General features: G+C 39.5%; 1 protein-coding gene across 2 annotated transcripts in view; it reads left to right on the top strand.

Annotated features, from left to right (window-relative positions):
- The first annotated feature begins 10,879 nt into the window (after window positions 1–10,879).
- The window catches only part of LOC131959078 (thyroid hormone receptor alpha-B), a 181,058-nt gene continuing 177,277 nt past the window's right edge, over window positions 10,880–14,660 (top strand). Inside the window, exon 1 of one of the 2 annotated variants that reach the window (XM_059324181.1) lies at window positions 10,880–11,782. The gene's annotated coding sequence lies outside the window, so the exon portion shown is untranslated. The remainder of the gene's footprint in view (window positions 11,783–14,660) is intronic. The other variant, XM_059324183.1, reaches the window with a different exon arrangement.

Raw genomic sequence — 14,660 nt, forward strand, 5'->3', positions numbered from 1 at the left:
TCTATACACATATTACCTATGTGAAGTTGTGTTATTAAGAAAGAAAAATATCACAACTCTTATTTAAAGTAATTAGTTTCGTTGTCAGACTTCATTATCAAGTGAAATTACTCACTGCTACTTCAGTTTGTTTGAAGCAGAAGAAGGATAATTTTAAGTGTTTCCACTGGAGTCTGTCCGGGTGTTTTTGCAGGGCGTGAAGTATTTTTCAGAGTGCGAGGTTGCTCCAGTAAGAAGCAACGCTGCCTGGAGGTGAGTCTGGAGAGTTGGCCGGGGTTAAATCATTTGGCCTCCTTTGCACCACCGGCCTCAGCAAACTCTTCTTCTTCTTCTTCTTCTCCCTGGAAGCTCTCGGTCTGTTGTTTAGTGCAGCAAAGTGAGGAGGTAGAATGCTCAGATTCCTTTTCTTTTTTCGCCCTCAAACCACCAAATACAACAATGATAAAGGAAGGGCACAGAGGCAATAAGTGATGTTATCTGAGGGGCTGGAGAAAACAAACATTTCTCTGGAAAACAATAGAGAAGACAAACAGGAATACTGTACGACTGAATACTGTAGCAGATGCATTTATTTCACAGCTACTTGGTACTCATTGCATGGCAACGATAGCAGGATGTAAGAGAAGACTATAGAGGAAAATAAGCCATTGAAAACATGGAGCGGGTGGACACATTTATAATGGGTTATGAGTACTTCAGTGCATTTATGAGTTTGTTGTGAAAGCACACAGATGTACATAAAGCTGAGTAGAAGGATCTGTAAATCCTTGAAGCCTGTTGAGAGAGTTGCAGGAACATTTGAACGACAACCTGAACAATAAAGAGGTTTTCAGAAACCTGATTCATTTGATTCTGTTGAGTGTTTACGTTAAGTCAATAGGGGTTATGTTATTTCCTCCTGAGTAATTATTTGTTAGGTCTCTACCCAGCAGTCGGCCTGTGTGTGTTAATTATCTGAAGTCACTGCTATGGAAATTAATGGCACGTCACATCATAACAACCAATTCTAAAAGCAAACTGTGCTGCATAACACCACCAGACTAAAAAAAAAGACATATTTGCCTGTTTTATGAGCCCTCTGTAGTGAAATTTAATACAGAGATACTTTAATACTTTATTTTATATTACTTTTATTGCTATTAAGTGCTACTTACGACTTTAATACTGCTCCTCACAAGATGTTAAGTGTTCATTCGCTTCATTTTGAAACGGAGAAATTGACAAAGTAACTGAATTTCCTGCATCCTGTTAAGAAAATTAAAATTTTCAATCTCATGAAGTCAGTCATGGTTGATTTGGCAAACTTGTAGTAAAACTGAAAGCATCAAGTGCAGTTTAACTCTACAACAAACCATGTAAGCAGTGACTTTGTTAGAAATACAACAGACAGAATACCCAGAATACCTGGGGGGGGGGGGGGGGGGGGGGGTTAAATTTAGGCTAGGTTTAGGCCAACAAACTCCCCTCTAACGTGTTATAAAAGACAGATTAAACAGTAAATAAATATATGTAAATGCCGGAACACCAACACTGATCTTCAGGGAACTTTGAAACTTTGGGACTTATAATATTTTGTATCCATATCGTCGTCACTTGCGCCATGGCAGCCTTCAAATCCTCTACGGCAACTAGATTGCATGATTACAGACATAAATATGGCCTGTTGAGTCTCCATCTGTTATAATTGGTAAATTTCCTTTTAATTTGCTTTCGTTTTGTCTATTTGCACATTTTTGTTGAGTTCCAGTGCATTAAGCTCTCCCTGCCGGTTTAATATTGCCTATATTTGAATTATTGAATTAATGCTTTACCAAAACAAGATTACTAAATATCTGTTCTGACTAGAAAAAAAAAAACAATTTCTACCAAGTCACAGTTAGTTTTGTAGTCAATTAATAATGAATGGCCACATAACCTTTAACACAGCGCAGTCTGTATGAAGCAGAGAACAACATGTTAACTTCAATCAGCAGAGAACTTTATCACGGGCTGGATTAGGTGCTGCTGCTGCAGATGGACTGATCCATTATTCAGAGCAGAGCCTCTCCAGTATCAGGCTTTGACAGCCATTTGTTAGATTAACTCTCACTTGTTTGCATTTGGACAAAAGGTGGAATCGTGTTGAGAGACGTATGGGCTCATTGGAAAATGTTACATGTCGAACGATGCACATAAAACTCCATTAGAGATTTAGTTAAATAGTGGCTGCTGCTTCCATATTCAGAGAGGCTTTCGACTTCTCATCTGCAGGTTTTCAGTGGGAGGAGCTGCAGGGAAATGTCACAGGTGCAGTCTGACATAAAGCCAGCTTCTGCTTTTGTTGTTCTACCAACAAAGTAGCACACAATCAGTGAAATGGTCACGAATACAGTGCAGAGGAAATTAAAATGAACTGACAGAAGACCAGGGTCTCTGATGACCATTAAAAACCACTTCCTGTCTCTCAAGTGAAATTTGAACAAGGGATTTGATTTCAGAAGTCATTCTGTTTTGCATTTATTTATTTTTCTGAGCTGGATTGCTGATTTGGAAGTAATAATTAATCAGCAGCCTAAGCTCCAGCAGCTCCTCAGGAACACAAATCATCACAGTGGGAGTACTCCAGTTTACTGAATTCATTATTATTATTTCACATTATGGTTGAAACGCCCTTTGTGAGCTTGAAAACTAGCATCTACTCAGCATGCTTGGAAATCAACTTTCTTACAGAATATAGATGACATCTAATTAACACTTTTGATGATGACATTTAAACCGAACTATTACCAGATTGAGAGGGCTACACGGTGGTGTAGTGGTTAGCACTCATAGACTGTATAAATAATGGATGTAGTCGACGTGACGTCACCCGTTGGTTTGTGGCCCGTTGGAAGCATCAAGTTCATCGTTACACTCGTCGCCATATTGCATCTCCATCTTGTTGCCGAAACGGAGATCAGACCATATTTGGACTGTGGAGGAGTGAGAGGGATCTGACTACATGCCTCTCTACACCTCAACCTGACTTAGAGAAGTCACTGCTAGTTCATGTTAGCATTAACTGTAGCATTAACTTGGATGTTCATTTTGGCAAGCAAAAAACAAAAACTAAATGTTCATAACGTACCTCAGAAAAATGAGCAACAACTCCTTGTCTTATAGTTCAACCAAACGCTGAACAAGACATTTTTACTGAACAAAACGTTCAATTAAACTGTCATTAAGTGAAAATGCAGTATGAAAGGGTCAAAGTTATGAGACCAAACAGGTAAACGGCCTTTTTTATATGTATATAACGCTATGTATAACTTTATTGACACAGTGCTGTGGATGCGTATTGCTTTTCTTCTCTCCTGATGACAGCTTGCCTTGTTAGTGACCTGTCAATCAAAGGTAGGTCGGTCGGTCGGTTGGTCGGTAGGTAGGTAGGTGCCCTTTTAGCACTCTTGCCTCACAGCGAGAGGGTTGACTCCGGCCTGTGTGGAGTTCTCCCCGTGTCAGCGTTGGTTCTCACCAGGTACTCCCACTGTCCAAAAACATGCACTTAGCTTTAATTGGTGACTCTAAATTGCCCGTAGGAGTGAATGAAAGTGTTAATGGTTATCTGTCTCTATGTGATAGTCTGGCAACCTGTCCAGGGTGTACCCCACCTCTCGCCCATTGTCAGCTGGGATCGGCTCCAGCCCGCCATGACCTGAGCACGGATAAGCGGTTAAGGATAATGAATGAATGAAAGAAATTGAGATTGAGACTGTCAGAGCCAAAACGACACATTCAAGCCCTCAGCTACATCAGCTGTAGTAATTATGGGAGTCAGTTATTACTTCCAAATCAACAGTCCAGCTCAGAAAAATAAATAAATGCAAAACAGAATGACTTCTGAAATCAAATCCCTTGTTCAAATTTCGCTTGAGAGACAGAAAGTGGTTTTTAATGGTCATCAGAGACCCTGCTCTTCTGTCAGTTCACTTTCATTTCCTCTTGCACTGTGACATTTCCCTGCAGCTCTTCCCACTGAAAACCTGCAGATGAGAAGTCTAAGCATTTCTCAATATTTTACCCTTTGGTGTACTAGTGACTTTTTTTGCGTACCAGCACTCCTTGTGTGTTCCTCCCTCTCTATATCAGGCTCCCTCTGTTTTTTTAATAATGGTCCTGAAAAAAATTGCAGTATATCACCTTTATACAGGTTAAACACTGTGGAGGACCAACGTTTCTTGATCATTTTATGAAATGTAGTGACGTCACAGTTACAGCTTCTGTCTCTGAAGTCATGAAATACAAATAACAGTGCAAGTGCAACATTTTATCATTAATAAAGTAACCTTCCTTTGTTTAGGGAATTGTATTTTTTGTCCATCGTCCGAACTGTAGTCAGTCCTGGTGTATAGCAGATCACTGACAGACGTCGTGGTGCATTCAGGTGCACCACATGAATGCAGCAGAATGCATTAAAGCAATGTATCCTGTATTCTATATGTTGAATTGTGACCTGGAAGAAAGGCACAGAGGTAGAAGCAAGAGTTATTCATTTAAACCCAACCTGCTCAAGAACAAGCATGTGGAAAAATGGACTTTAGAAAATTGGAACTGAAATCTATTGAATACACAAAATACATGTATGACTTTGAACAGAACAATAACCCTGAAAATAACAACTTAAACAACAAATGCTCTAATTATACAGATGAACAGTTTAACCAGAAATTTAAGTCAGATCATGGAATATCAAAACATGAAATGTAAATTATCCACTTCAACAGCAGGAGTTTTATATGCAAACGTTCTAAACATCAAGGAATATTAACATACAGTCATGGAAAAAAATATTAGACCAGATATCTAACCATTTTCCATGGTTTTCTTTATCATGATTTTGGTTATTATCAAGAAAACCATGGAAAATGTCTACATATCAGCTCTTAAATTAAACTCTTATGAGCTTATTTGTTGCCATCCTTATATTTGTCCAAACAAATGTACCTTTAGTTGTACCAGGCATTAAAAAACAAGATATTAGAGAAAACACGCGTGTTCTAATATTTTTTTCCATGACTCTGCATTAAGTACATGTTGTACATTAACTACATTGACACTGCATTCAGGTGCACCACATGAATGCAGCAGAATGCATTAAAGCAATGTATCCTCTATTCTATATGTTGAATTGTGACCTGGAAGAAAGGCACAGAGGTAGAAGCAAGAGTTATTCATTTAAACCCAAACTATGATCCTAACCTTAAAGGAACACTCCACCGTTTTTTCATATTAAAACATGTTATTCGGTCAAGTAAGACGAGTTGATACAGACCTCTTGCGTCTCAATGCGTGCACTCAATCGCCCTGGCGCGCGGCGCCACTTGGCTAGCACTTAGCTTAGCCCAGTTCATTCATTAGGATCCAAACAGATGGACAGTTAGAAGCGACCAAACTCCTCCACGTTTTCCCTATTTAAATACAGCTACACGAGTAGTTAAACGACCAAGTATGGCGACACAAAATAAAACGTGGCGCTTTTCTAAGCGGATAAAAAGGATAACTATAATGTATGGCGGAATAGCACTTGGGAGCACTTCAGGAAAACGTGGAGGAGTTTGGTCGCTTCTAACTGTCCATCTGTTTGGATCCTAATGAATGAACTGGGCTAAGCTAAGTGCTAGCCAAGTGGCGCCGCGCGCCAGGGCGATTGAGTGCACGCATTGAGACGCAAGAGGTCTGTATCAACTCGTCTTACTTGACCGAATAACATGTTTTAATATGAAAAAACGGTGGAGTGTTCCTTTAACAAAGTACTTAAACCTAACCAAGCCGTGTTTGTGTCTTAATCTAACAAAATATAGAAAAGCAGGCACAGACAAATGATGTCGTCCTCCAGAAACCGCTTCTCTGTTTTTGTGGACAAAGAGCATATAGTCATTTCATTTAGAGGAAAATAAATGGTACCACACAGCTTATTGACACGTTGGATAACAACATAGTAAATTGCACTTAAGGTGACAATTTTCACACCTACACTTAAAGGATGTGTGATAACAAAGTGTTGAATATTATCTCTCCCTGTACTCTTAATACTGATCAGAGTGCTGTAACGACGTCCATTAAACGATGAATAACAACAGCTGAGAGTCCTGCACGCTGCTCCAGTCCATCAGTGTGATTTACATGCTTAACTGTGTACATTACGGACGCTCTGCGACTAAATAAAACATTTATAATCTAAGTATAATCTAAACTAACGGTGCACACCGCTGTGTACTAATGTACACGAGGCTGTGCACGTATTAATTCCTTGACATTGAGCTAACAGGCAGAGTGCTGCTGCAGCATCACAGCTGAAGGAAATATGAGTTAATCCAGTTCATCACACACAGACTGTGTTTTCACTTTGTTTTAATCCAATGTTGAAATCCTGCTTCCAAATGGAAGCAAATCTCCGACAACATGCACGGTATCAAGTGCAACCTTTGGAACACAATGAAATAAGGAGGGTTGGGATAAAAGCTGGAAATGCCAAGTTTGCCCTCGTCTGTACTTAAACAAAATGCCAAGGCTGTTTTCGGGCATTTTGCAAACTTAAAGTTCACTCTGATGAAAAGTGAAAGCATTCGATGTGTGTCTGTTTTATTCCAATAATAGTTTGACACTTGCATACATGGTGCACCAACACACTATTAAATGACTAAATGCAATTAACCTCACAGTAAAAACGGTACAGGCACAGGAGAAAGTAACTCTTCGTTGTCTGTTTTACTGGCTTAAAAGATGATTTTGCAACAAATAGACATTATTCTGTCAATCTACAAAAATATATGACCATTTTTTTCTTCAATTTCAAACTCTTATCAGCTATTTTTGTTGTTATCATTATATTTGTCCAAATAAATGTACCTTTAGTTGTACCAGGCATTAAAATGAACAAGAAATTAAAGAAAACATGGGTGGTTTAATATTTTTTTTCCATGACTGTATACATATATATATATATATATATATATATATATATATATATATAAACCTAAAAACCCTGGAGACAGATTTAACCCTCCCTTTTGACCAAATTTGAATTGTGTTGTTTCAGTATTGTTGGGGAATGGTCCCAGATGCTACGCCCATATCCCCCCCAGTCTGTGGTGGGAATATATTCATATAGAAGGGCTATTATCCATCTGTCCATCCTTGCACTCATTAACGTACGCGGCCCAGTCTCTTTAAGAATAACGCTTGCTTGGATGCTTCTGACGTTTACGACTTACATCCCAGTGCCAGCGCTCGGTGCCAGCATGGGGAGGAGCATGACATTTATTAAACGCAGCCAAAAGTAAGGTTGGGGTGGTGGATGGGCGTTTAATTAATATGCTTGATTGGACACATGAGACACCAGTGTAGCTTGTTTTTGTAATATGTAACCATAAGGATGATCCTAACCACGTTCCAGTGAAAATTACATTGATAGAGACCGGAAATTCATGGTTCCCAGACAGTGAATTCTGATTTGACATTTTTGGTGCATATTGTAATATCTTGACAACAATTTGATGGATTGCCATTAAATAGCTAATGTACAGACTGTGTAGACTTGTCTGCTGTCCATACCAGCTGTTGGGTGATTCCTTCTCGGTTTGAATCATGGACTGTATAAACAAAGGACTCAACTTCCTCCTACTGCACAAAAGTGAAGCCAGAACATCCTATATCCTACCATTATCATTAATTACCATTATCCAATATCCAATCAGAGCACAATTCAAGCTGTCAATCATGATATTACGCACCCATATAATAGCATTAACATAACCAAATATATCCGAAAAATGAACTCCTATGACCCATACTACAGCCAGCCACCAGGGGGCGATCAAGGAGTTATGGCTTCCATCTTTATGTACTTTTAATGACTTTATTGTAATGTTTCTTTCATAATATTCCAGACAACTGCTTACCTTAATTTCCAAATGCATATTTTTATACTTTCCATTATTGACATATAATAGAATGATAACAGTAAATAACTAAGTGTCACAAAAGTCTACCAAACACAAAACAAAACCAGAAACTCATAAAAAGAAAAAAGAAAAAAAGGGAGTTATGGAGTAGATTATTGCAGACTTGCTTGTTCATGATCTCTCATTTTAAATACAATGTTTCCATGTCCACTAGCCATGAATTTAATTTTGGTGGATTTGGCTGCTTCTGTGGTTGCATGCAATATGTTAAAGAGATGCATGTCATACAGTTGTATCTTTTCTTGTAAGTGAATACAAAGAAGACTCCTGTACACTGTCGAACTTGCAAAACTATTATTTATGCAACGTTTCAGGTACCAGAACCTTTATTTGCCTGAAACATTATAATAAACAAATGTCTTGCAAGTTAGACAGTGTGCAGGAGTCTTTTGTGTATTTGTATCTACTCATCCATCTCTTATGCACCTGTCTGTGAAATAGATGTGCAATGTTTTTCCTGTTCTTTTAAATGAACACTCAAAATATTTCAGTTAAAGATGAGTTGGCTATATGAGCCTTTGCTATTATTTTTCAATGCAAGCACTTGGTTTTTCCAAACTTGCTCTGCTGAAGCTTCATAGCAGATTCAGTGAGGACTGTAGCTTTTGTAGTCGCTCTAGGAAACGCTTCAAGGCCAGTGTGGACAGAAGAAGTGATTACTGCCAGCAGTAACTCTTTGGGGTGTCTCTGTCTCAGGAGGTAGAGGGTCAGCTCTTAATCAGAAGATTGGCAGTTCGATCCTCGACCCCTGCTGTCTGCATGTCGAAGCGTCCTTGAGAAGGACATTGATCCCCAACTTACTCTGGATGTGAGGACCTCACACAGCATTTTAATTATTCTGTGAAAGAAGCTATTTACCACTTGAACTTGTAGACTTAAAAGGAGGATGTAGGATAATTAAAATTTCATTCAGCTGAGTCACAGCTGCATGCTGGGCGATGTAGTTCCTCTCCTCTGAAGCTCTGTCATGTAGCCGTGCAATCTGACAGCCAATCCTGTGGGGAATCAGGTAATTGGTTTCCCTCAGTAATTGGTATCCTTCAGGGATGTCACAGCAACTACAACAGAGGATATTTGCACGCCAAACTCTGCTATGCAATGCATGCAATGACCATTTTTAAAGGGGGACAGAAACAGACAGGATCAAACACACAGTGAAGTTGTGACTGTTCTCACCACGTCCTGTCTTTTGATTAGGCTGTCAGCAAATAGAAGGGGAAATGAAACAGACATCAGCATGTAATCAAATAGCAACTTCCTGTATCATAACTCAGATATTTTATACACTCCATAGTGAAATGTCCAAGCCTCAAACAGGCACACACACAGAGAGAGACATCAATAATGGTTCCACAGAAAAAGCAGGGATCTTTTCTGTGTGTGCTGCAGCAGACCTTCATTCTCCTCCTCCTCCTGCAATTGGAAACCATCAAATGTAAACGTTACACTTCTGGCCGTTCTGTGCAGAAGATTGTACCCCTTTGACAGCTGGTGAATATTTGTCTGCTTGATTAGTCGGGACAGAAATATCTACTGTCAGGAAATACTCGCTCAGCCCAGAATTTTCGTCCAGGACTGAAGAGAGGAAAATGAATTTTTTTGCTTCAGCCATTAAATTGTATTTCATAAGCCCTGTCTGCACTTAGTTTTTTTTTAAAAACTGAGTGGTCAGGTTACTGCAGGTAAAGAGATGATGTGAGGATGTTGTCAGGATGCTGCTGTCAGCGTGCGGCCTATTTGAGGCAATTATAATGATTTTGTAGATTATGTTTGTCCAACTGTTATTTTGATCAAAATAAGTGGAGTGTATTATCTTCTGTCTTCACTTCTTTCTGTCCATCTGTCTGTCTGCACATCCACAGATTTGATGGCAGTGGAATGATGTACAGAATTATTTCTTAAGGGTAATTTAGAGTGATCACACTGTTCCACTCTGCTTGTGTTTGTTTTGGATAACAACCACCACGCTGCAGTATTACTTACAAAATAAATGCTGTTCTGTTATAAAATTGATTTGAGAAAACAGAAAATCTTCATATAACTGTGTGTCATAAAGCTATTTATTTTTATTGTATTTATTCTTTATTCTGATGTTTTTGTTTAAATGGTCAGCAATTGACAACCTATTTATTTTATTTTTTTATTTAAATGGACTATTATTACTGAACATCACTTCTATATAGCTATTTAGTTATTTATTTTTTATTCTTTATTTATTTGGTCAGCAACTGACTGATACTGAGCGTCGGCACTATTTAGTAATTTATTTTATTTTATTTTATTTTAAATATTCAGCGATTGACCAACCTATTTATTTTCTGTCATTTTTTTATTTTTTTATTTAAATGGGTACACAATTGACAAATGCTGAACATCAGTACTATTTAGCTATTTATTTTATTTTTATTTATTATTTATTTTAAATGGTCAGCAATTAACTGATAACTATTTAGCGATGTATACATTTTTTATTTATTCTTTGTTTAAATGGCAGGAAACTGACTAATATTGAACATCACTTCTATTCAGTGATTTATTTTATTTTTTATGTATTTAAATGATCAAACTGATGTTGAAAATCACCACTATTTAGCCATTTATTTTATTCACATTTACTTTTTAATTTTTATTTTATTATTATTATTATTATTATTTATTTATTTTATATATTGACAATTTGATATATATTTTATATAATGTATAATAATGTATAGTAATTTTAAATATGATTTAAAATTATTATTATTATTATTAATACGTTATTATTATTTTATCTTTTACAAAAGAAAGCATCCTTCTGAGTTCCTTTACATAGTCATGTCTTTGCAAAATCCACATCCAAAAGTTTTATTCTTAATCCAGCTCAAAAAATCCTCTATTTCATTCACCATATCGGTACCCATCTGTGAACTTTTCCCCTCTAAAGCTGCTATCAGTATCGGTATAAAAAATCCAATATTGGTTGGGCTCTACTAAGGAGTCATTATAACCTATTATGTGTGTATTTATTTTTATATTTCAGTGATCGATAATTCTTGGAGGACAATTTTTTTTAATTACACTAGGCTGTTTAATACCTCAGCCGTGTCCTCAAAACTGTAATGTGTTATCTACCTTATACAAGGTGGACTAATCTCACCTTTCCCCTGGGATGAGGTGGAGGAGGAGGGAGGAGGTGGTGGAGGAGGGAGGAGGCTCCAGCGCAGTGATGATGAAGTCAATAAATAAGGACAGCAGAGGCGATTCAAGGCGGCGGATCTTCCGCATTTCACATCTCGGCGTCCCAACATGTGTTTGTGTGTACAGTGTGTGCTTTACAGTGGTGGTCCTGTAGAGAGCGGTAGATAGTTTTAATAAGTGGTTACCCAGCCGAGCTCCCCTTACTGTACAGTACATAAGCAGAGGGAGGAGCGACTGTGTAGTATTTCTTTCTTTTTTTTTTTTTTTGCTTCTTTCCCTCCTCTCGTTGCAGCCCATCCAAACGCTACTGGAAGGCAACAAAAAAAGGGGAAACAAACTACTTATTTTCACGCGAAAGCATAGTAGGACGGAGGACCGGGAGCCTGTGAGAGCAGGGAGATCATTCCGGGCAGGACGAGGCTCAGCAGCAGCAGCAGCAGCTCGGCGGAGGAGGAGGACTGGGCTCCGGAGTGAAGGGGGACGTGTAGCCGCTCAGCGCTGCAGCTACACTTGTGCAGAAAACCGGAGGATCCCCGCTGACTTTTCTCCCGCTTCATTTCCGCTTAATGCCCCTATATCCAACCCGGACTGGTGTCCAGACCGCGTGGGGGTAACCGACGGTAAGTGTGGTTATCAGACTGTAACCCGCCCGACGTCCTCAGCGTGCTGTGTGTATGTGAATGTGTGTGTGCATTTTGTTTGGCGGTGCTAGCTCCTGTAGCCTGGGCTGGTTTGACAGATCAGATCAGCAGCCAAGGTACACACGGTAACTGTACAGTAGGCAGGGTCTACCCTCGTTGGTCTGCAGCCATTCTGCCACTATTGTTGACGTTTCCTTTTGCTTAGTTGTCAATTAAAACGGCAACACAGCCGGATATCACTGCACAGCGGTCATGCAGCCTGCCTCTCTCTCTCTCTCTCTCCTCTCTCTCTTTTTCTTTTTACTGTATTATACTATGTGCTGCACACACACAGGCCCGAACTTGGATTTATGCCTGCTGCACTCTGGCGCGCGCATGGTCCAATCATGCATGCACACGTGCACACACAGGGAGGCAGATAGGCTGATCGATACGGATCAGCAGCGATGATACACCCATTATATAAAGAGAATATGCTATAGGGAGCAGCTCAGTCCAGCTACTTGACCCTAATTCTGTTGTCCCCGTTTTCTCCTTGAGCTGCGTGCATTCTTTTTTTAATGCATGCATTCTTCTTTATAAACAATATTAGCAGCAATATAGTGGTTATAATATCATTATTGATCCAAATGAGGTGCTGTATGTAATGTAAGGGAAACCCACCCTAAGTCAACTTGCATTTCCATCTTTCTAGGTTAGCATAAAGCTTTCTAAGCCTAACTCAGTGTGCAGTAACTGGGTCATTAATGTTCATATAAGGCATGAATGTTTTGGAATATAGTGTGTATAATGGTTCCTGTGGTTCTCACAGACTGGCATTTAGAGTAATTAGGTTTTTTTTGTTTGCTTTGTGGTTATATTAATGACTCTAGGTGGACAAATGTCCCGTGCATCCCAGTTAATAACTGTAAGAGGTTATGGGTTTATATATATCACAAATTGCCAATATCAGAACAAAGTGTTCCAGTGAGGCACAATGTGCACTGCATTAAAACTGTCTGGGCTGGGTATTAAATGGCCACAGACACTCTGACTCAGTCGTACAACTGTGTGTGTGCGTTTCGGTGTGTTTTAGATAAACACATCCTCAAAAATACAGTACAGCTCGATACAATAGGCTGTACTTTCTGCAACAATGACAACATTGCCCAGGAAGTTGCCTTGACATGACTGCACTGATTATGGAGGAACTAGCATGCTTAATGTTGCCAAGAAACACTTTAATAATACAGCATGAGGTCCCACAGCCTTGACTGACTGCTGACAAGTCCTGACACTTAATCATTCACTCAGACCATGTGAAAATCCCCAGTGAAAATAATCTCAGTGCAGCAGATCATGAATATAATGGTGACAGTTTGCTCGGTGCGTTTGCAGCTGTTTGTGTGTGATGTCCCTCATCGCCACATTACAGCGCTGTAATAATTAAATCACTCAATGTAACCACTCTGCCCAGAGCCTTTTCAGGGTCTCCATTCTCAGTCACATTCATTTTCACAGTAGTATCTTGCACTGTGCTGATAGAAAGTGACAGTCTAAAAGCTGTATGCTCTTGCATTTGAATCCATCAAGCTGGCAACAGAAGCATTTCCTCTGGCACGCCGAGGCTTATTTTAAAAGGCAGGCTGTATGGATTTTCACATCAACATGGTAACCAGGGAAAAATTTAAACAGTCTTACATGTCTAAATATTAGACTTGAGAGTGAACTTTTAAAGGATTGTACTCTGATCTTACAGTACAGTAAATCAAGACGTCTTCAGGTGACAGAAGCAAGTTTGTGAGCACATTAGGCAAGATAAAAGCTCATTTATTCCTCTAAAAGTACTTAAATGCAGATGTGTCTGGAATATGGCTTACACCTTTATTAATAAATGATGTTTCTGTCATTATTATGTAAATTCATGTGGTGCTAAACCCCTGCAGAGTCTCACCGTCCCATAGAAAACAGTGCTAAAACAAAGCTAATTTATGTCAGATCAGCTGGTATGGCCCCAGATGCCCACTCTTCATTAATCATTAGCCACCCGTTTAAATCGCAGTGTTCTCTCCCCGGGTTGATTATTAGCTCTGGACAAATCCAGCAGTCAAGTATAAAAAATTTCTCCATGGATAGGATTTTAAATAAACGGAGCATGTGGGCCACGGAGAGCGCAGAGAAACCTGTGTAAACAGAGGTGATTCCACCAGAAACAAATAGACAGAAACATTTAGGTGGCACTTTATTCTTCCCTTTATTGTAAATAGTGTTTTTTCCATGCAGCACAGAGGAAACACTGAGTGATGAAGCAGTGTTTTACATGAGGACAGACAGAAGGTGGATAAGTGGTGTAGCCCCATGTGACCTGGTCTGCTCCTTCTCTTCTCTTCTCTTCTCTTCTCTTCTCTTCTCTTCTCTTCTCTTCTCTTCTCTTCTCTTCTCTTCTCTTCTCTTCTCTTCTCTTCTCTTCTCTTCTCTTCTCTTCTCTTCTCTTCTCTTCTCTTCTCTTCTCTTCTCTTCTCTTCTCTTCTCCTTCCTGTGGCTGGGGCTCCTTTAGGGGGCCAGAGGTGACCTTCTTCAGTCTCTCCCAGCAGCGAGCACCCCAGTGGGCCTCTCTTTTTGTGACCTGTTTCTGTCTGTCTTTCTTCCTGGCCTCCTCACTCCTTCCCCTTCTCCTTCTCCCCCACCCACAGCCCCTCTCTCTCTCTCTCTGTCTCTCTCCTCGTCTACTCCCATCCCCTCCTGTTCCCCATGGTGGGGCAGCAGCGCTTAATGCTTAGAAACATAGAGCGTTCACTTATATAACCTTGGCTGTGCAGCTGATGTCCTGGTCTGTATCTGCTGTATAATGATGTCAGAGCTGTCTAGAGAGGCAGAG

This window comes from Centropristis striata, chromosome 21 (genome assembly GCF_030273125.1).
Source record: "Centropristis striata isolate RG_2023a ecotype Rhode Island chromosome 21, C.striata_1.0, whole genome shotgun sequence".
NCBI classification, from domain to species: domain Eukaryota; kingdom Metazoa; phylum Chordata; class Actinopteri; order Perciformes; family Serranidae; genus Centropristis; species Centropristis striata.